This window comes from Corapipo altera, unplaced genomic scaffold (genome assembly GCF_003945725.1).
Source record: "Corapipo altera isolate COAL_440 unplaced genomic scaffold, ASM394572v1 1, whole genome shotgun sequence".
Lineage (NCBI taxonomy): Eukaryota > Metazoa > Chordata > Aves > Passeriformes > Pipridae > Corapipo > Corapipo altera.
Window position 1 is genome coordinate 33,141,426 of NW_020884873.1, and position 23,873 is coordinate 33,165,298.

A 23,873-nucleotide genomic window follows, 5' to 3' on the forward strand; every position below is an offset into this window, starting at 1 on the left:
TCCCCAGCACTGAGTGAATAAGATGGGATCTTGCCAGTCTGGGGGTCTTGCCGGTCTGGAGGTCTCCATTTTCATCTTGCATCGAGGGCTTTGCGCAGTGGCTGGGCTGCAGTGCTCAGGGCCTCTGAGGCAGAGCCATCACGTCATTGGAACTCCTTGAATGATTCACGGTTTATTAAAGAGTGCAAAGGACTTTTCAGTATGTGGAGGAGTACCTTGTATTCAGACTAGATTGAAGGACCTAATGGACTGATTTTTTAGTATGTATTCCACAAACTGTCTCCATACCTTAAATCAACAATATCCACAAAATGAGGAAGACTTTAAAACGTTTGTTTTGTGATGAAATAACTTGATAAGTAATAGGCACCTTAAACTAGGAAAGCAGGAATGTTCTACATCTGAATCCATAAACCATTCATTTTACTGCTTCTCTTTCATGACAAAAAAAGTGTCAGTCATAGGAGTCCATTAATAAGGAATGCCTCTGGAGGCTGACATTCTCAGAACAAAGGCTTGGAACAATTCATAGCTAGAATTATGCTTTTCTTTCCTCCCCAGCCCCTGCTTACTATGAGGTTGAAAAGAAGTAAATACAGATTGTATCTAAATTGGTCCTATCTGAAATGAAGATAATTGCTGTGGTTGTGAGGCTAAACCTAAATTAGAATGGCATCCCTTTCTGTGACTTAAGTTTCTTTAATCCTACTGCTTCACCTAGTAATTTGGTCTTGCTACTGTTTCTTCTTGGTATATTCACTTACCTTCTGAGATCCCAGGAACAGCCAGAACTCCTTTTGCTCTGCTGTCTACTATCCTTGTGGGAAGTGGGAATTTCATAGTCTGGGTGACATTCTGCCTGGAAAATGCAACTGGACAGAAAAGAGTTTATTTCTAATCAGCCCCAAAATTACAAAAAGGACTATTTTTAAAATATTACTAGAAAATTAATTGCTTTTATGTCTTCAAAATTGCCATGCCTAGTCCCAGCCATCTGTGTTTCACAAATGTAGAATTTTCATTTGACCATTCTTGTAGTTGAAGAAACTGTTCATCTAGGGGACCGTTAAAGACATCAGTTATCAAAATCTAGTTGTCTTTCAAAAAGGTTTCTGTGAGATTAATTTCTTCAGGAAAACATGTTTTCATTTGTTTTTTCTCCTTGAGTGAAATCTTTCAGAATTCCAAAAAGTAGTAAATTTGCAGGAAAGAGAAAATAACACATGACAAAACTCAATGTTTAATAAGACTTAAAAATATATATTTCATAATATGCTCATTGTTTAGAATGGGGGCAAAACTTGCCAGCCCCAGAGCATGGTCTTTAATAAGTAAGCCTTTGATTTTCTTTTATGCTTTATTAGCAGTTGTAGCTGTCATATGAATTTTTGCTCATCATTTCAGGACTAGATGTTGATTCTAAACTTAGAAACAATTTCTTAATATTAGAGGAAAAAAGAATTTAGCTGATGAACAAAGGTTAAATTAAGAACAATAAGTCACATCCTTTGAATGCTTTTAATCTCAAGACCAAGACAGATTAAAGTACTATTCTGAAAGATCATTGTACCATAAGATAATAATTTTATTATCTTTGTAATTGTATTGGTTCCACAGTTGGTCATGAAAGCAAAGTGAAACAAGGGTATGAAAAGTATTTGCAGCAGAAAATACAGTATAAAGAAAATGTGTCCTGAAGCTATAAATAGCTTGGGGCAAGAATGCTAAAATCCCAGTCTGAGTCCCTGAAAGCTGTGCTGTTTAGCATTTCATTTTGATGCATTGTAGACCTAAGGACCAAGGCCATAAAGTTTGCTTAACCTAGTGGACCCAAGTTTTCCTTAAAGGTTTGTGGGTGCTCTTATCAAAGGTGTATTTTAAAAATATATTTCAAATTATATAGTTTTTCCTGGAATGGAAATAGTCAGTCTTTCATTGTAAATGGATGTGAAATAAGCAGCTTTTGAGAATAAACACCTCAATTTTGCTTCAGCTGATGCTAGTTTGCAGCAGCTGTTTATATCTCTAGGCAAAATCATTTTAGAATAATTCACTTTGATTTCCTGTATAACATGTGTTTTTGGAGTTATACCATTTGATTCCATCACTACTGTAGGACTGTGGTGTTTGCAGTGATATATATGCACTGTACACTCTGAGCTGTGGTCAGCCTCTGACCTCCTTTGCTCCTTGTGCTCATGGCTTTATAGCACAGGGATGTGTGGTGCAGAGTTCCCATACAGGATTGTTGTCTGTCCCAGGTGCTGGTCTGGGGGAAAAGAGGATTTGGAATCAGGGTAGAGCAGACACTTGATCGACTGTGAGCTGGGATCCTGGCACAGTCTGTCATTGTAGCTGTGCTTTTACAAACGCATATCTGCAAGCAGGCTCTTGTGGCTACTTGCACCCATTAGACTCAGCAGACAGACTAAGGCATTGAGTACCTTTGTAGACACCCTAAGGACTTTGAGTTCCTGCTTATTACTGGAGATCTGGCTACTCAGGATAAGTTAGATTCATAAGCCTTTATGTGACCATTGCATTTTTCTTCTGTTGACAGAACTCAGTGGTGTTCAAATAAGGCTTCTTTTTTTTGAGGTGCCTCCAAAAGCCACTGAACTAGCATATCAGGTGCAGATGCCAGCACCACTGGCATGGGTCAACCACAGGAGAAGTGCATGGTGGATTGAATTTATTTCTGTTACATAAGGCAAAGTTTGTCCTCTTAAAGACTGGCTTGAGCACCACTTCCAAGGGCCCCATGTACACAGTATGCAGCACAGCTGCCTGTTTCCCAGGCTCTTATAAGCAGGTTATCACCTATCTCCCTGACAAAACCAAATCTTCTTTCTCTTTGTTGTAAAAGCAGATCTTAATTGCTTATGACTGGTGTGTATCAATTCCTGCTTGCTGAAAGAACAAACTGACTACAGATATTGCCATTGAGAGTGAGATTTATAGAGGGAGACTTTATTAGTCATTAATATGATACCTAGCTCATGGAGGAACATCTTTGTTGGAGTCTCTTTTTATGACTTGCTCTTATTTCTGCACTAATCCTTTTCTTATTTGAGCTGTTTTCTCAAATAATGGCTCATAAAGTGTAAAAAAACTGGTTTTAAATTGTCTTGTTTGCTTTGCTCTGGGTACTTGTTTTATGGCTGTAGTTAACCTTTAAATAGATAATTAAGGTGGTGGGCAAGATATCAGCCATGGTATTATTGCCATAGGGATAGAGAAAAAGCCCTTTGATTCCTCACTTCAGTTCTGTGTGAGGGAAGAGAAGTGAAAGAACAGCAGGGTTGAACCTGTAAAGAGAAATGAGTGTATATGTGTTTTTGACCTTTATGCCATGCAGTGAGCAATTAAAGTGATGTAATTGGGTTCCTTAAAAATTCATAACATCACCACCTGCAGCAATAATTTCTCAGCTTCCAATACCAGTATGCCTTTTCTTTTAAGTAGTCTTTGTGTCCCCTCATGAAACAAAGAAAAGAGATGCTTCAGATAGCCAGGGTCACACAGTCCATTTCTGAGGGGTTCCTTGTTTGAGGAGTTCTGCAGAGACTGAACGTAGACCTAAAATCAGGTTTTTGACAGACTGGTACCCTAATGTCATGCTCCCTCTGTCATGTCCTTCACCTTGGATCTCCATCCCAGAGGTCTAAGTGTTTGTTAAGCAGATGTCCTGTAGTGCTTTGCTGAATAGCACAGAGAAAAGCATTGTCCAGGGGTGCTTCAGTAGTCTTCTTGATGTCTGCAGGGAAAAGGCTGCTGCAGATCTGCTGAGAATCCTGCAAACCAATCTGGATAATGATTTCTGCTTTCCTTATAGCAAGGTGGTATGTTCCAGAGGCTCAGTTCTGCTGCTGCTCTCCCTTGCTTTCAGGAGAAGTTATATCTGTATTTGGTGTTACTTCACAGGTGCCTTAGTGTTACTTATTTGCACATTTTTTCTAGAAAAGTAGGAGTTTAGTGGTATCCCTGCCACAAAGTCTCTTTCTCTTGAATAAGTTTCATCTCAGTTCACTTAGCAATTTGGCTTTTATATGTCTCTCCAAAATGTATTACCTGGAAGATTTTTGGATAGCTATGGATGTGAATAAACTGCTTTGGTATCAATACTTTTCCCCTACTTGCCAAAATGTGATGGACAGAGCTCTTTCCCCAGTGGAACGCTCACAGAATTCTCAAAAAACAACATATCCAGTGCATCTTAGCCATCAGTCAGTCCTCTGCAGCAAGGAGGTTAAGAGCAAATTTTCTGTGTGGCTTATAGCTGTAGTTGCAGGACTGGTGTCATTGAAATTGGACAATGTCTATGTGCTTTTAACCTTTTGAGGTCAACAGAAGCAACTGTTGCTTTCTCGGTTTGGTGGCTTGGAAATATACACTAATAAGTAAATAATTTAGACCTGAGTAGATAAGTCTCTTCTAGGGAACACAATTTCATTTGTGTCGTATTTTCTTTCTGTTCATCCCACACAACAGTGTTTCCCTTAAAGCCTCGAACAAAATAACAATACTTTTTTTCCCTTTTTTTTTCTTTTTTTGGGGGGGAAGCTTAAAAACGAAGTGAGGGATTACTTATTTCTTATCTATGAAGTTTAGTGGAGATGACATAAATAGGCTTGGAGAGTGAAAAATAAGGCATTACTGGTATTCTTCCACTCAACAAACTCAATTGTTTCTTATGGCTTTGCAGCAGTGCACAGTAGGCTTTAGATTTGTGAGTTGTGATGAAACTCACTTAAAACAATTGGGGTGATAATTTGAGATGAGCAAAAGAAAGTTTAGGTGCTAATTTGATGGCTTGAAGTCCTTTCACACAAACTTTCAGCCCGTCTTTCCCAGCATTTGACTTCCTCACGCAGCTTTTATTTGGAAGACAAGTTTCTGTTGCTATGCACAAGGCTTTCCCCTTCCCTGGGGTTGTTTTGAAGGGCCTGTTTCACAGTATCCTGTATCTCCTTCACACAGATGGTATCCACTGTGCACATGGTCCAGCAAAGCCTTTTTGAGAAACTAAAGTACTGTGTGTCATACCTTTCCAGGGGAAATGGTAATGTCGGAGCTGCTCTCTTCTTCATTCTCCTCTGTGTATTCTACCCCTATATTGGTTGCATCCTTTAAGATACTTTGGCCAGTTCTTATGGTCTCCCAAGTGCACCTTCTTTCCTCACCACATGGGTAGCTCCCCCCAGTCCCTGAGCAGATGTGCATTCTTATTCTGGGTAGTAGCTGGCCTCTGGATGTAAGCATAATTCTTCCCCTTCCCTCTTTACTTTCCCTGTTGTATTTCTTTTCACTGCTCTCCTCATAAGTGAAGAAAGTGCCTGAGTCCACTGGGGACCAGCCAGACACAATCTCCTGTCTACTTGCAGTGACAGGACTTCTATTTATTATATTTTAACGAGATGCTGTGAATTTCCTTGATGTTGCACTTAAAAGTCCTTTGTGTGATCCTGGCCAAGGGCTTTTGGCAAGTGCAAACCAGAGGCAAAGGGAGTATGAACTGCTGAATGCTATTGTGCAAGGCAGTGTCAGCCCACCAGAAGTGCTCCTGTCACAGAGAAGCTAATGAAAAAAATAACTTGCACAATCCCCTGCCTCATCCACTTGCTATCTGCCCTGGTGGGGGCATGGTGGCACTGCATGGCTCCTTAGGCTTCTGGACAAGTGATTTCTCAGTGCTGACAAATCACAAAATGTCAAAATGGGACTTAGCAATCAGCTACTGATATTTGTATCAGGTTTGTTACAAACAGTATATTTTACCATTCAAGAGACACACCAGACCACACAGCTAGAACTCAGGGGGTGAATGGAGTGGAAGGAATAGAGAGAAAATATTTGTCATATGATGGTTTTGCACAGAACACAATGTGAAGCAGGCTAGGCTGTAACTTTAGTCATAGTCCATGCTGTTTATAGATCCATGTGTACCATCTCAGCCTCATTTGCCACTTTTTCTGCATTCCTGAAGATCTCTGCTGGACTCTGACCCTGGCTTTGACTTCATCTCTGACTTGTTCCTTCCATTTCTGTTGGCGTCTCGCTGCCTTGAAAATTCGTGTGATCCGCCGTAGCGTCTCCCAGTCAAACTGGCAAACAAAGCACTTGAAGCATACCTAGCGAGAACACCACTGAAGCCAAGTGAACTAGGAGACCACCTTTGTCAAACCAGAGAAGGCTCAGGGACCAAGTGGCATAAAGAACCAAGATGTTAACCCAGCAGTGGAGAAGCCTTTTCTTCAATTGTGTTGGTGCTATTTTGTGGCATCGCTGGAATTTTTCTGGACATTTACAGGAAACCATGTGTTTATATGTGTACAATTGGACTTTAAAGCTGTTGTCTTATACCAAAAAGAAATAACATCAGATTTTCCAGTTATTTTATGTTTAATGAATTATAATTGAACATTTGGGAGTTAGGTGCAACCAGTAATGCTGTGATTTCCCATTTTAGTAAATCCATAGCATGTTCCCACTTAGCCTTTTAAATCTAAGAGTTCTATCTCTAAGTCACCTCTTTTGGTTTAAACCACAAGTTTCTTGGATCAGTTTCAGCTGCAGATGTTTTTCATTTGGTTTTAGAGGTCATCATCACCATTTACATCCTCGATATCTGTTAAAGAATGAGGCTGACATTATTAAAAACATGTTATGGGCCTATGTGATCATTAACTAGTTTAGATATCATCTTGGAAGACAATAATATTAAGTGACAAAGCTCCTGTTATCTTGCTAGAGCAGATTGTTTCATGCTGTTAGGCGTATCTTGTCCTTTTACCTCTGTTTCTTGAGCTGTTCTAGTTTTTCTTTGTATTGTGTCTAAACTCAAAGGATTTATCAGAACTTTATGATTTTGTGTTTTCAAATCAGAAACATTAGAGTTTATACAAAACTTGGAAGTGTCTCCTAGTACATATATTTTTAATAGATTTGTCATTCTTTTTGCATGAGGTTTGTTTGTTTGCATATTTTATAGGGAGGGCCCTACACTGAGGTAATGAGAAAATCAGTTATTGTTATAGAAATGTTTATTTTGGGGCCTCGTGAATTTAAACAGAATCTGCCTGGACTAATACACTGTCTGGTGGGACTTCTCATTCAAAAACTTTGTAACCTAATTCTTTATCTCTTGGCTTGACTATACCTCCCTTGCATTGTGCAGTCTTGTGTTCAGTGTAGTATCAAGCCAGTCCCATGATCCTGCTGTTATCGTGTGAAATACTGTCAAAGGAGTGATGGAATGTGAAACATCCAAACTGCAACTCCTGATCTGTCTCTGGCTGTTCTGTGTGGATGCTCTTCAGTATTGAGTCAAACTGAAGGAAAATACATTGTTTGGAGAATAAGATAAAGACTGATGAACCTAAGACAACCATGGGGTCAGTGGAGGGAGGCAGAGTGGTCTCAGTTCAGAGCAGACAAGTTTAAGCCCAGTGGTGGAGTCTACATAGCCCTTTTATGAGTCTATATAGAAGGCATTAAATAACTGAAGTTACTCCTGCTAAATACAGTTATTATTTGTAAATAACACCCGAATCTCACAGATTGGGAAAAATATTGATGTGCAGTCTTGATTTCAAATGTTAACATGAAATTTTTATTGGATATCCTTTCTGGGTTTTTTTCAGTCAGCTCTGATTTTTCTCTTTTATATTCTTTCCCAAAAGAACTGTATCTAAGAATCAGTATCTAAGGTCTAATATTCTAAATTTAATGTTGAACATTATATCTGGAAATCATTCAAGCCTTGAAGAAAGGCTGAGACCCCTACGAAGCTGGCTGCCTGTGGGACACAACTCAGAAAGCAACAAAAATGTGGCTACCTTCTGGCTGGCAGTTGGTGTCCTTGGAGCAGGATTGTGCTGGCTTCTTCACTGCCTCAGGTGGGTTTGGTGGCTGTGAGACCTTTGTGTGAGATGACCTATCCCCTGGGAGCAGCAGTTCTGCAGGAATATGAGTAAATGTTCTTATATTGCTCTGGCTTTATTCCCGTGGTAGTTCTGATGAGATTCATAAAGCTGTTTTGCTTCAGTTTCATAATTAATACTCTGAGAAGAAGAAATTTAAAAGCAGTAAAAGTTTCATTGTCTGATGTTTTCTCCTTGATCCATTATGCTGATGTCTACTTGGGTATTGATGTGTAAGTTGACAGGGCCTGTTCATTGTGCTGGGCAGGGAAGAAAATTGGGAGCTGTGTGTTTTTCAGACTTGGTTGCTGCTGGCAGAAGCTATGTTTAATGGAGATTAGTTACTTTTCTATTAGATTGATCAAAGTATTCCTGGACAGGATGGTTAACCAACAAGAGTAAAATTTTGTTTTCAACCTGTTGGTAACTAATGTGGGTTTGCATGTTCCATCTCAGAAGTCTCTTGTTGTTGGTACACATGCTGCACTTCACTGTAGAGGGCTTTGGCCTTTCTCACTGAAAGCTGCATATAAACCTGTATCGTGTAAGTTCTGATGGATTTGCATCTTAATTCTTGGTGAGTGTTTGACTTTTGAGGGTGAACCTTCTGTATCCATTGTATTACAGTTTAATATACTTTTGCAAGTTAGTTTAATAGCTGAAGGTGTTTCTGCAGTAAGCCATATGCTCCTGTTTTCCTTTTCTTTCTCTATCAGTGCCCCTGTCAGTTTTTGAGGTCAAAAGAGTCACAATTGGCTCTTCTGTGCGGTTACTTGAATCTGCAAATGTTTGGTGTCATTCTCTTCTATTCAGTCCTGGTACACAGGACACCACTCACATGATTGAAAAGCTATCCAGATAATGCCATCAGCCAATTCATTTGGTGTAAACCAACTCTAAACATTTAATTTAGGTGAGTATTTTGCATCTGAACATTTTTTTTCTTGAATTATTCCTGAACAGCTCATAATCAAATCTTTTTACTTGATGCTTGAGGTCATATGTGGTTTTGCTGGCTGGGGGATGATCATAAGGTTTCAGATCCCAGGCTCTGAAACCTGGACATTAATTCTGTTGTTCAGGTCATCACATCTTTAGCTTTTGCTTCAGACAGACTTCTTTATTCTTAACAGATCCTTAATCTGAAATCTCTGTCCCAAAATTCAAGATGCTTACAATATAATCCTTTTCCTGTTCTTAACCATCAAGAAAGTTGCAAAGTATTCCTTTTTTTAATCCCATCTCTTTTGGAGGTGTTGTTACATAAGCATCGAGGTCAGGATGGATGTGTCCAAGTGATAGAATTACAGTTAACAAGATGAAAAACAGCAAATCATGCCTGAAAGCTTGAAATAGTCTGCAGAAAGATGAAAAATTGCAGTATAACTTTCAAAAAAGTATTTTTTTCATATATATACCCTTTTTTTTGCTGACAAGTTAATTCTTTCTGACAGACTTGGCAAGTGAGCAAGTGTCTCCAAGGCAGACACTGAAGCTGCTTCATGAATTCATGTAAGTTTCTCTGATATTGTTGCTCTGCTCAACTGGTATTTTTAGCTGTATTCACACCTTAGTTTAACATTTCTGTTATGTGACTGTTTCTCATTCTCATTGTTGTCACTTGAAGAAATGCTTGCAGGACCTAGGCTCCCTGGAAGGGAGCTCTCTGTCTTTGGGAATGCTTAGGCAAGAACCTTACTCCAAAACTGTGACCTCTCACGTTGCAGTTTTATGATATTTTAAAAAAAAAAGGGTTCTTTTCTTTAGAGATATGTAAAATATTCAAATTCCTAATAGAAAAAAATGATGTATTTCATTATATATTTGCTTGGTTGATATTTATTTGGACTGTTTCATCATGCAGTTTTGTTCACCAGGATATGGTTTTTGACTGAAAGTTTTAAATGGAAAGAGGTAAGGTCCTTCACTGACCTCTGCCTGTGTTCACTTTTGCCTTGTGCCTTTTACCGTTAGAGAGGTCTGGGAAAAGACCTCTTCCATCTGCAAAAAGATGGAAGTGCAGAAATTTTTTTCCCAGGACCAGGAGCACAGCACTATGTTTCTGGTAGGCAGAAACCATCACAAGCATGCTAGTCCCCAACTTCCTACTGTCTCCATTCTCTGCCATCCTCTGAAAAGTCCTGTAGCTGATTAACGGGTATAGTAATAGCACAGCAGAGCATCATTGTCCTTTTCCTGAGATAACAGGGGATAGAAATATTCTCCTGCTGTACGTTAGACATGAAAACCAGGACAAAAATGTAAGAAAAAAGGGTAGGAAACAGAAAGGCTCATTGATTGAGAACCTGTGTTCAGATTCTTTTTAGGTGTTCAACATTCAGATCTTTGTCAAAGCCAAATAATTAAAAAACGTTCCAAGTACCTGTCTCAGCAATGCATCGAGTTGGAAAGTTAAGCACTTCTTTATTTCTCTGAGATGTGTCCAGAAATGACAGATGCCTGAAGATGATGCTTGAATAGTTCATCCTCCACTGAGGAAACTCAGACAGACCTAGCAATGGCTCCTCTGTTCTTGTGATAAAATGCGAGTCCTTACCCGGGGCTCTGTCTGGCACGGACCAGTGCTGCCCCACCACCCATGGCCTAGCCCACTGCAGATGATGCAGCCTGCCCTCTTTGCTCATTGCAGTGAACACCACTCACGATGATGCTGTGAACGCCCTCCTGCTTTTATCTGGAGCTGTTCTTACAGAGCAAGAGCTGGGGAAGAAAAGAAAATTAACCTGCTTCGAAGATGACAGCGAAAACAACTTGAGAGATCTGCATTGGGCAGCCTTGATGGAGCTTTAGGAAGAAAAAAAATCTACTCAAGAGGATGTGGAAATGGGCCCTTCTTGCAAAGAGTAGGTTGAATCACATATGTCAGCTGCAGCAGCAACAGAGAAAAATAAGAGAAAATTAATTTAATATTGTAGGTTTCAATGTTCCTTCCAAAATAAGTACGGTCTAATGATAGAGAATGTCTTTTCGAGTGGCAGATGGCTACATTAAAGCTCCAGCTGTGCCATCGTTTTTGAATTTCTATAATGCACACAAGAAGAGGGAACAGCTGCTTATAGCATGGATGCTAGACCCTCCTCGGAAGGCTTATTTTTAACCTGGATCTGGGAAGGGAAAAAAGATCTTTGGAGGATAAGGAAAAGATAAAGATGACTGAGAAGGTTTGGAGAGTTGAAAGGAAGAAAGAAAAAAGGCAAGACTGCGAGAGAAGTCATAGTCACGCAAAAGTCAAGTGGGATGAACAGCACAAAGCAGGACAGACAGACTTCATATATGAAAAGTTATACAAACTTATTGGAATGGCGACTAGAAAGACAACTGGAGACTATGATAATTCAAATAATTGTTTCTAACCATGATAAAAACACATTTTCCAGCACATGCAGTTGCTGTTTGTACTTGAGTGTGTTTGTATCTAGTAGGGTTACTTTTACTGCTTTATTTTTTATAGCCTCTCTTAAGTTTTTCTTGCCTTTTGAATACACCAAATGGGTAAGCATTTATTTTGATGTTATTCAGAACCTTTGTTATTTTCCATGCAAAAGAATTCGACATGTTCTGAGTTGTTTAAAGATACCTTTCAGTGATTTTGAACTTGCAAGTGTTTGAAGTCATTAGAATAGCACTGCAGAATATAAAGACTAATGGATCAAGAATCTTATGTCTGAGAAATGAGAACAATAAACCTTCTGATGTATTTCCTACCTCTGCAATGCAGCGCTCACCACAAACACTTCTGCCTGATGACACTTCTGGTTTTACCCTTAGAATATCTAGTTAGTAATCTGTGCAGCATCTTGAAATTTTCTAGCTCTAAGTAATCCACGAAAGTTTTACAGCTCCTAATTTAATCCCACTACTGTTTTCTTATCTATTGTGGTCTAGTAACAAGTTTAGCCCAGACATGAGAACTCATAAATTAACAAAGATATATAATTGAAGTGTGTTAAATGCAGTGTTTAGAAGAGAAGTGGTATTAACCTAATCCCTTTCCTAAGTCGGTGTATCAGAATCCTTTCTTGCATTTTTCTTAAATACAGTATTTCATGGGATACGATTACGACATTTTTTTCCCTGCAGCAATTATCTTGACTTTCTTGTTTGCTAAGAAATAGACTTTGAAAATTAAGCAAGTTATTGGTATTACCCATTTTCAAAATGCTTGTAAGCAAACTGATTTAATTAGAATGAACAGTGTAAAAAAGTTTTTTGTTTTGTCAGATGTATGAGTTTATTAGTGTATAAAATCTCAAAAAACAGCACACCCAACCAAACAGCATTTACAAAGACTACTGACTGTGTGCCTTGTTCTGTCAGTATCTAAATGTCGTGTTCAGATAGCGCATAAAAATGTTGTGACAATTTCTGCTTTTCCCAGGAGATAAAATATAACAAAAAATGCTACCCCTGAAACTTTGCACCTGCAAACAGTAGGTTTCCCCTGTAAGTTGAAACAGAAATTTCTTTTCTATTCATGCTAGAGAGATCCTCTGTCAAACAACTTAGTGCTTCTCTCAGAGAGCTGTGTTGTTCTTTTGTACCATTAGTTTAAGTTTTTTCTAACAGGATGCCAGTTGGTTTTGAAAAATAAAGCTTCCAGTAATGATGTCTGAAAAAGATAAATAAGTATAAAATAATACTTTTTTTCTCCCATTATATAGGATGGTTAATCTTTTTTTTTTTAACCATTAAATTATTACTGAGATCATGTATACATTGTTTATATGTCTTTGGCTTGGATATGGGGAATTGAAAGAAAAATTACTCACTTCTAGTATATATAGTTTCATCCAAGATTTTTGAATTTTTATTTCTATTACACATGCATTCTTGTTTCCTAGGTAACAACATGTTTTACAAACTCAAGTTTTTAGTATGGTAGAAGTAAGAAAAACTATTTTAGATAAGTATGGAACTATCAAAATATTACTAAATCTTAAGCTTTTAAAATCTAGATTTCTTATTTCAATAAAAGGTCTGTGTGTGCATGTCTTTACGTACACGTATATAGGTTCTGGAGTATATAGGCGTATATACTTGCTTAACTTTAAATTGTAGCAGTATTGTTAATTTATTTTATGTTAAACCTACTAACACTAAGTTTAAAAATCTGTCTTTATTCTCTATGGGTAATATGTATATATGCTTATTTTATATAACTGAGTCACCAAAAATAATAAGAATTACTGTAAAAGAAAACATATATATACATTTATATAAATAGATGTTTATATTCAGGTTGAGAATTCAGGCTTCACAGCAAGGGAGCATTCTATTGTTTTCTGCATATATGAATATAAGATTTTTTTGCCCGCCTATGAGATGCATCTAAAGAACTTTCTTCACAGAGTTTGAGAACTGTGCTGGGCTATTCATTGAACTATAATGTCGAAAGATTTACAGGTTTCGTTGGAGGAAGGGCAATCCTACCTTTAAAAAGAGTTGTGCAAAAACAAACTGCTGACCAATACTTCAGGTAGCCATGATTTTTTCTTACACAAAATATGTCAAAAATTATAGATCTTCATCATGCAAGCAGTATTTATTCTTTTAAGCTGACAAAATCAGTCACATTAAATAATTGCTATTACCATGATTTCTCCTGCCACTAGTGGATTAATGTAAGCAGTTCAAGCAAGCTCTTTCATTTATCAGCAGCTTTTTTACAGTGAGGACAAAGCATTATGTCTGCACCTTAACAGGAATCTGTGTTGGTCCAAAGTTTAAAAAAGCATTTTTATTTTGCATCTGAACATTCAAAATGATATTCAGGTGAGAGAGGATGTTACAGAATTTTGACCTTATAATAAATTTAGTTCTTTTATTAAAAGGTATCATCTTAAGGTTTAGTTCTCCTCTGTGGACTGCATACATCACCAGTGGTCACTAAACTGTGAGATACAGAAAATGGGACTGTATGATCATACTTCCAGTGTAAAACTAGTTTTAGAAAGTTATAGGTGATCAGCTGAGGGATCTTTGTTCCTGCCTTAAATATTTTTGGAAGATCCACAGGTAAATTCCCTATGCAATATAACTGATCTCTCTGTCTTTTGTGCTTTAAGGCCTTGAAAGTTAAAAGGAGATTTTAAAGTGATTGTGCACCATGTGTTCCTTTCTCACTATAGACTGTCAACCCAGCACTAAGTGGAGGTTGCAACTTTGGCTATCAGCAAAGTGCCTGAGAGCCTCTCTGGGAATTGCAGAGGGGATAAGGAAGTATTTGAAAATGTTATTTTATATGCTGACTTTTGCAACATACTCCACTATAATTTTTCCCCTAATTTTCCATGTCGTCTGGTATCTAAAATTAATTTCTGAGTTTTATTGGTGTCAAATTTTTAAGTATTTAATATTGTATATTTGTTTATATTTGTAACCCATTAGCTAAAATGTATGTGGCACTGTTCACATAAAGAGAAGACAACATATATTCTGTCTGAATATTTATTAGTGCCTTTCAGTCTTGAGGACTGCAGAAAAAAATAGCTGGAATGAACCTCTGGAGATCGTACAGCTGCTCTCCTAGCCCAAGGCACTCTCTTTGTTATTCCTCACAGACCCTGTAGAAGAACTATAGAATAACTGAGGTAGAAAGGAAGTTCTGGAAGCTGTCTGTTCTAGCCTGCTGTTCAAGGCAGGGCCACCTTTGAAGTTGGGTCAGGTTGCTCAGGGCCCCTATTCAGCTGAATTTTGAATAACTCCAAGGATGGTAAGTCTTCTCTGAGAAACATGCTCTGAAGTTCTACTACTTTTACTATGATTTTTTTCTTCCTTCTATCTAATTGGAATAAGTGGAGTTTCGCTTTCTGCAGTTTGTGTCTGTTGCATTTTGTCCTTCCACAGTGAATCTCTGAGAAGAGCTTGACTTGCTCTTCTCCGTAATCTTGAAAACAGCACTTAGATTTCCTGTAATCTTTTTTTCTAAAGATTAGAAACTAAACATACTTGAACCCCTCAGCCTCTTTCCATACGCTGCCTGCTCCACCCCTTGATCATTGTTGTGGCCCTCCACTGGGCTGGCTCTGTGTAGTATGTCTCTATCCTTTTCTCTGCTGGAGTGCTCCAGATGGGACTAAATGCTGCGGTGGTCTCACAAGTGCTGAATTGTGGAGAAGGATCACATCACTTTATCTGCTGTCTCTGTTGTTTCTGATTCAGCCCAGTATGAAGTTGGTCTTCATTTCTACAGGGATGCACTGCAGGCTGATGTACAACGTGTTGTCACACAGGACCCCTCAGTCCTTTTCAGTAGAGCTGCTTTCCTTTCCAGCTGGTGCCTGGTTTGTAGATTTTGGCATTTGTTTTAGTTGAATTTCTTGGGATTTCTGTCAGACCATGCCACACTTCACTGCCCACATTGCCGAATGTTTTATCTTATGTTCCACCTGAGTCTTCCAGATATCCCTGTAGAAAATGGAAAATAGATTTTCTTTCTTTTTCATGGTCTTTGACGTTTCTGTACTGTTTATTCTGTTTCCACCTCAGTCTTCTCTTTTGTTTCTTATTCAGATTAAATTTTACAGATCTTTAATCCATGCACACTTTTTTTGGAACATCCTGTTGAAACCTTACCAGTGTAGAAGAGAGCAAAGAAATACCTTTGTGTCTGCTATAATGCTGTTAGAGATATCTGTATATTTGCATAGTTTACCATAGTAAATGTTATGGAGCTGGGTTCAACTAATGATTGTGGTCACCAGATGCTTTTCAGGCTAATACCTACCTAATCACTTGTTCTTCATCCTCAGTTTATACAGTTGCATATTCCTGCTTATTGGAATATCTTGGATTTCTCCCTATTGAAAGTCATCTTGTTTCTTTCAGATGATTACTTCAGTCTGTTTATTTTCTTTTCTAATCTGCTCATCCAGAGTGCTTGAAGTCGGTCTAAGATTGGTGATGTCTTGGGATTTATTAATGACCTAGATAGATAAAAGTGGAAATTGCACATAAAGGATTGCATATGCATAATGTATAGAAAGTAAAATATTGAACAACAGAGGATCCAAAAAGTTCCAAATTATTTGCTTTTCTGTTTGGATTTAGCATAGCTTTCCAGTCAGTTTTGCATTCACCCCGAGATAGGCAAACTTTATTTAAGAGTGATATATGTTACATACATGAGAGAATAATTAGTTAGCACATATGATATCTATTATGTTCTTGTTGTCTCCGTGGTTTGCTGTCTTGCTGCTAATTGAGCATGATTTAATTGTGAGAAATCCAGTTTGGCTGTTTGTTTTTGTTTTGTTTTGTTTTGTTTTTTTTCCCTGGTGTTATTTCTTGGTTTATTGTTTAACTGTTCTGTTTAATTTTTTAATGCCATTATTTCCTTGAGTGAAAGTTTAATACCAACCATGTAAAGATCTTCCTGTCCCTCCCTCCCTCTGCTTTAAGATTGAAGTTTACTTTTTCTAGTCTTGTATCTCCATGAGTTCTCAAAGATGACAACTAGTGACTTTGAGACTGTAGAATTATCACAAGCCAAACCATAGTGTCTGCAGTTGCAATACTGAGGAAAGTCTGCCTCATGCATGTGTAGTGGAACTGCCAGCAGTTGCTGAGATTTTGTCCAGTAGTCACATGTCTTAGATAAAAATGCCATGGACTTATTAAATAATCACAAATGACTGGTCCTTAATTTTAGATCCAGTTTGAAACTACTGGAAGAGTCTGACTCATATTAGCCATAATTGTGACTGGGATAAAGAAATTAATTCTCTTTGTGCTTAATGGATATTGACGTGCCCGTTAAAAATAAAAACACATGAGTTTGGAAGAAGGTCTGCAAGTGGCTTGAATATTGCATTTCTTCACTTGTGGTCAGGTCATTAGCATAATTTAAACATTGTTCTGCATAAATTTTTAAGCAAATGTACCCAGGCATTAGCATAACCCCATTTCTACACTACCCCTTCAACTCTGTGCTGCCAATTTAATATTGTTTCAAGTACTGTGACTTTATCTGCTGGAACATTCACTATCTACTAACTTGGTGCGAGTGTAAAAAAAAAACCCTTGAAAATGTTTTTGTTTGGTGAATAATTAATTGTCAGCCCATATATAACTTCTGGAGTTGATGATATTGTGGTATTTGGCCCCTTGAGCTCAGACTGCTCTTTCAGGGGCAAAAGAGTGTGGATAAATGAGAAATGGAAAGAGGCTTCGTAGGATGAGGCAGTGGTGAAGCCATATGCATTATTTCATGGTTTCAAGGTACTGTTAACCATTGGGACTCTGAATCGCTGTGATTATAGAATAATTTGGGTTGAAAGAGGCCATCCAGTCTACCCCCTGTCCTCGCATGGGCAGGAACAGGTTCAGCTAGAGCAGGTTGTGCAGAGCCCTGTCCAACCTGACTTTGAATGTTTCCAGGGATGGGACATCTACCACCTCTCTGAGCAATCTGTGCCAATGTTTTACCACCTTCCTTGTAAAAAACTTCTTCCTTATATCTAATCTAAATCGACCCTCTTTTAATTTAAAACTATTACTCCTTGTTCTATTGCAGCAGGCTCTGCAGAATCTATCTGCATCTTTCGTATGGGTTCCCTTTAAATACTGAAAGGCAGCAATAAGGTCTTCCCAGAGATGGTTGGCTCAAAGTCAGCATTGCTCTGCCCATTGTGAAAAGATATTCCTAATATCTCAGTCCTGAGATGATATGTCACAGAAATATGGAATGTTTTCTCACCTTGTATTTTGTGAATGGGTGTGTATTTTGCTTTCCTTGTGTTTTTCTCCTCCCACTGTTTAGAAAAAAGGATTATTTGGAATGGTAGCCCACTTGATAGGTTAGCTTCTCATTGCAGAAAGATGGAAAGATTCTGAACTTGATAAGCTGAACAATATTGCCAATATAGGATTTCAAAATATTGTAGATACAAGTAGAAACTAAGGAAGAGGCTAAATGCAAGGAGTTAGTAGGGAAGGGCTTGACTTGTTTAGCATTTTGTCTTTTGACTCGAAGAATGTCTTTAAATTACATTTTCAAGATTGTCTCTTAAATTTTGTCTGCTTTAAACTTGAACTAGATGTTGAAATTCTTATTTACTTTAGTCCAGAAGCTAGTTTTAAAGCAGCTTATGAAATATTAATAGGCACACAATGCCTTCAACAAGGCAGTTTTCAGAAACATTGCTGCCAAGTTAATATTCAGTATCACATTTTCCCTTTCACTTCTTGGAAGTGGCATCAGAAGGGAAGATTGACTGTATTGGCAGATAGGACTCATCTCATTAAATTGAATTTAAATCCTTGCTTGATAAGCTTAAATGCGATTAATAATTTTTTATCTTTCGCTTAAGAGGTTATTGAATACACTAGGTAAAATAAAAGACATAAATGTTCATAAATCATTAATGTGTCCCCATCGGTATAGCACTTGATTTTAGGCCAACTAGTGTACACCCTATTAAGGAGTATAGACTAGTCTTCCTAAACCAGACAAGTAGACTTTTTCCAAAATTAACAACAGAAATTCTTCCATTGCTATGTTCTTTTTGCAGAAAAAATGGCACTGTGACAGTCATCAATTCTGTAACAAAGATACATTGTATTAAAGGACCGACATATTTTAAAGCCAGATGTACAAGTTGTTTTTTCTCCTCCAACTCTTCCTTTGGTTTTGCTGTTACCTACCAGGTCTCAGATTTTGGACTCTTTGTTTATGACTACCAGTTGATGACATCAAGAACGTAACCTGCAAAAGAAAGGGTCATCCCCCACCTGCCCTTTCTTGCCTGCTATTTCCTTTCTGTTGTTATAAAGTAGCCACTAAAACTTGAAATCAGAATCGACAAAAAACCCTCTTTCTAAGACATGAAATCACTGAATGTTTTGGGTTGAAAGAGACCTTAAAGATCATCTAGATCCAACTGCCCCACCATGGGTAGGGATATCACCCACTAGATCAGGTCGCTCAGAGCCTCGTCCAGCCTAGCTTTGAACATTTCCAGGGATGGGGCACCAACTTAAGGTGATGAAAGTTTTTCCCACTGGCCTCAGTAGATGCCAGTGTTCAGAGAACTTGTTTTTAAAGGTAACAGTAACCAAAATAACATAGTGACCAAGAGAGAGTCTAGTCCAAGTATTTTGCATTTTATGTCTGAAATCAAACCATGGTCAACTTAGAAGGAAACCATGACTGTGGGAATATAAGCCAGTAGGGTCAATGTGCTGGGCAGCAGCCTTACTCTTTTCGAGTAGGCTTCTCTACATGAGAATAGAGGCAGGAGTGAAAGAACGTGTGAGAGAGAGACTGTTTCCAGACATGGGTGGTAAGGAGCTTGATTTTATTCTTTGCAGTCTTTCTGATCTCAGAATAACTCTTTACCCTGTGGGGTATCAGTTACTGGGATATGTGTTGGGGGGTGAAGATAGTGGATCTTTTAGAAGAAAATCATTTGGGACAAAAAACCAGAACATTCTTAGGAGCAACTAAGCAGTATTTTAAATTAACTTTTGTTTGCTTTTTACTTTCTTTTTTCTTGAAATATGCAAAATGCTTATTTTTCAACTTCTTTGTTTGAGTACAGTAGTTTAAAACTCTAGAGATCTTAAGTTCTTTTCAGAGTTTTATGATTCTTATTCAGTTAGTCTTATGTGGCAATTAGACTGAAATGAATTTGTATTCTTTGAAAAAAAAATGCTCTAATGTATTCAATAACTTTTAAAGTCGTAATGAGTTATTTTGTCTTGTAAATTAACAGGGGTTTTTTTAGTTAACTAAATAATTAAAAAAGTATACAGTTGTATATATTTGGTTGTTTTGTATAGTGACTCTAGTGTATTATCAAATGCAATAGGAGTATCAGAAAACAATAGCTATCCCTTGAGTAAACAGCGCTGGAATTTTTTCTTTAGTTTTGCCTTTAAAATACACATCAGAGTAGACTCAGCCCACATGAAAAAAATCTGATGAACAGAATTTTACATCTGTGTTCTGTAACAGTTAATCATCCCTTCACACAAGGCCGTATATTGCCACCGGCTTCATAAACAGAAAACATCTTGTGGTTTGGACAGTGTATTAGAATCTCCGCAAAAATAGTGTGTGGGCTTACTTTTTGTGTTTTGGCACTAAAAATAATTCTAGGACTAGTACATATAAAGAAAATTACCTTTGGCTTCTATATTATTTCAGCATTTTTAATTTCAAAACTGAATTCTTCATGACAATTCAGACACGTGGTTCATTGATGCAATTCCAGTGACTCTTACTGATGATGCGGTTTGTAAAGTTATTTCAAGGTGAAATTAGAGTAAATGTGACCTAACTTAACAGTTCTGCAAAATTTGTAACAAAGTGACTAACAAATTAAGTGACTTCATCCATCTGTGAAATATTTCAAGGTCACATTTTTATTGGCTACAAGATTTCTAACTAAAAAGACAGAGGATGACAGTACTTACAGTTTGATAATGTTTGCTTACTGAGCGTGAAATGAAATTTAACAGTGCAGCATGCCTACATTTGTAAATTTATTGTGGTTGTTTAGACTTCTTGGAAAATGAAATGCCAAGCTATCACTTTTGGCTTCCAGAATGTGATTTTTAGGTCCAACAAAAAAGTTCACTTTGTAAAATTTTCTTCTTTAAATGAGTGTGACATTATTTTTTTAAAAAATATATTTCTTAAGTAAAACAAAATCTGTGGCACAACTGCATCTGAAGTTAGGATATGACAATACCAGCGCAGCTGGGAGCGTCTAATGCAGCAACTGCTCCTTATCATAGTGCTTGCTACCACCAGGCACCATGTTCAGCTCAGGGGGACAGTGTGTGAGGTTAAGCTCTTAAAAGATTTCTAGATTGAGATCCTATATTATAGCAGTATGAAAAGGATGTCAGCTCCACCTGAACAGGTAGGGCATGAGTAATTTACAGCCAAACAACTTCAAAAGTAGAGATTAGGATGGTCAGTTGCTAATACTTGCAACACCTTTTTTTAAGGGGTTTAAACTCAGACCTAAGGTGGTGTTTGTTGTGGTTTTTTGTTGTTGTTGTTGTTTTTGTTTGGTTTGTTTGTCTTTGTTTTAGTTTGTTTGGTTTTGTTTTGTTTTGGGTTTTGGGTGTGTGGGTTTTTTGTTTGGTTTTTTTTTATTTATTTTTTTTTAAGGAGAAAGAAAAATTGCAAATTCCAAAATAATTTATTAAAGAATTTTAATTGTCAGTCAGTACCACGTGATACTCTGCACAATATGGTATAAAATCAGGGAGAATGCAGGAGTGTGTCTACAGAGTTGGTTTAGTGCTTCTGAGCAAAATACTAATGGTTGACTAATCAAAATACCAATAATTATCAAGTTAGTTTGTAAAATACAGATCTGTCTGAATTTGCACTTTTTAGAACTAGATGTATTCTGAGCATGTAAAAGACTGAAGAAGTTTCTCACCTGAGATATCTGCAATAGTTACAAAACCCTTTAGGATAGTAAAGTTGGCTGCATCGGTTTTGCACACTGACTGATAATAATTTATCTGGTATGGTGTAAAATTCCCTTAATGTTTTCTTTTATCATTTGATTAGTATTGATGAAAACTGAGTCCTCTGAATATCTTGGTCTCTTGAATCTTGAAGTGACTAATTATGAACTCTGCCACTTCACATATGGATTAGGGGATAAGGAACTTGGTCTTTGAGCAGTATATTCATTTTCTGTGGCTTTAATAATCAATGAAGAGGAATGCTATGTATGTCTTGATATTCACATTTTTCCTAAGGTGTCTAAATACATCATAGGGTGCAAAAACTCCAAGAGTTGCAGTAGCAGATTCCTGCATCATAACCTATAGATCAAGAAAGAAACAATGCCTGAGGATATGGATCCGACTGAAGAGAGCAGGGCAGAGAGTGTGAGGATGAAAATGTGTGTTAAAAAGTGTGTTAAAGTGGACACGTTAGAGTTGACTTCCTGAGAACAGCTTGACAAGCATTTGTATTTACCATCGATGAAGAGGGCCACAGGAGAGGAATGAAGTAAATCCTGAGGTACAAAGCATCATCAAAGAGAAGTTTGAAAAATAGGACTATTTTGTCTCTGCTAAGTGCCACAGAATGTAAGTTCCAAGTAATCTTTCATTTGGGAACCACCAACTAACAAAGAGAAGAAACCTCAATTATCCTGTTGCTTCTGAAATGTATGCTGAGGTCAAGGATCTCATAGCCTTTACAAACAAAACCAGAATTATTTGTTGTACCCTGTATTATTACCTTGTAAAGGGTGCAACACTGAACAAATGATTACTTTATATTTAGTCCCACAATTTTATATGGCAAAAATGTTACTGTAAGAATGAATTTACAACAGAAAATGTCAAACCTTATATCAGAAATGAATGAGTTTCAGAAGCCCGGGATGTAATGTTTTTTTTTTTCCCCTTTGGTTTGCCTCTTAACGTTCAAATGCAGGAATACTACTCTCAAGGAGGAGGACTAGCAGACAGTTTTGAAGTCTGTGTATTTACTTTGTCTGTATTTCCTTTGTTAACCTCTTAACAGTAGCATAAAGCAGATTTTCTCTTCTCTCTCATTTTTTTGTTTTGGGTTTTTTTGGACTTTTTTTTCCCCCTGGATGGAAGAAGGTGGGCTTGAACTAGGAAAGAAATTACAAACTGAATGGCAGAACCTGCTCTGTGCCCTTGGAATGGGAGACAGAAGATAAATCAAACCTCATACATAAAGAGGTCTCAGAAGCTCTCATTTCCCAGACTGCTGTTGGAGTGAGAGAAATGAGGTACCACACTAATGTTCAGTGGGCCATGCTATTGAGAGCTTGTGGCTGGAAACCTTGATGCTTCACTTCTGTGGACATGTACTTGCGTCTCATTACTGTGAGGTTACATGTGAAGCTGTCCTTTTGCCCTTCAGGTCTGTGTTCTTTTTACTTTGTATGCTTTGCAGTTTCAGATTCTGCAAGGACAACAGGAATTACTTAAAACTGGATGTAGAGGGTATTGAGAGAGAGGAGAAGGGTTAATGCACCTGAAAAACTGGATTCTTCATTGCCATCATGTTGGCCTGTGCCTCTAGGGCAGTGGACTCCAGATGGATGGTTTCATTTGCATATATATTTACATAGTCTTTTATTGTAAATTCATGTGATCATAATGAGGAATTTATCTGTAGTTGTCTTCTCTTGATGGTTAAGCAGAAATTTCTTCTTGTCAGAACTCACCTGCAATAAAATCTTTCTAATTATCCATTATAACTTGACCCTGATAAAATATACAGGGGTCAGGATACAAATCACTTTCTGGATGCCTTTCTGTATTTTTTTCCCAGAGGGGCTTCTCCATTGCTCCACTTTTCTAGTTACCTTCAGATTTTTTATATTTTTCTCTTCAGATTTCTTTCCCATTGTTGCCCATCGTTTACTTCTATCTGCTCCTTTAGTTTATTAAACAAATTACAGAAGTTTCTTGTTGAAATAATTTGTTCACCAGAGAAATGCAGAATATGGATGTTTTCAATAATGAAACGTAACAAGGTTTTCACTGCTCTTTGCAACTAAATATTGGTAAGAGAAGAGGTAAAACACCCACCATGGTGCTGCTGGGAAGTACAGATGTTCCTCTGCACCAGAGGGTTTCTAAATCTAGATCTTTCATATAGTATCACTGATACAGAGAATTGGTATTAGACAGAAGATAGAAAGGAGGATTTATATAAAATGGCATGTGGAGGTTGCTCCGTTCTTGTGTTCTGTATCATGTTGGACCTTTGTGTTTTATGATGAAACCTCTTTAAGCCCATGGAAGTAGGATGAGATAGTCTATAGTAATGTGTGTGTGTGTGTAGAGCTCACTACTCAGTGAGTCTGTGGCCATGGATGGGGAAAGGATAAGGGTGCATCTGTGGGAGGATGAGCAGGCTCCTTATCCTCAACCGTTTTTGCTGATCTCATGAGGTAAAAGAAAGTAAAT

The 23,873-nt window shown here is 37.6% G+C and overlaps 1 protein-coding gene and 1 long non-coding RNA gene across 2 annotated transcripts in view; one reads left to right on the plus strand and one right to left on the minus strand.

The window, feature by feature from the left end:
• The window catches only part of GRIP1 (glutamate receptor interacting protein 1), a 320,846-nt gene that overhangs the window by 66,510 nt on the left and 230,463 nt on the right, over positions 1-23,873 (plus strand). The window lies entirely within an intron of this gene.
• On the minus strand, positions 15,145-17,546 carry LOC113953000. Its single transcript, XR_003529717.1, has 3 exons — positions 17,441-17,546; positions 15,670-15,868; positions 15,145-15,350 (listed from the first exon to the last, which is right to left on the minus strand). It is a non-coding gene; the product is annotated as an uncharacterized LOC113953000 (long non-coding RNA).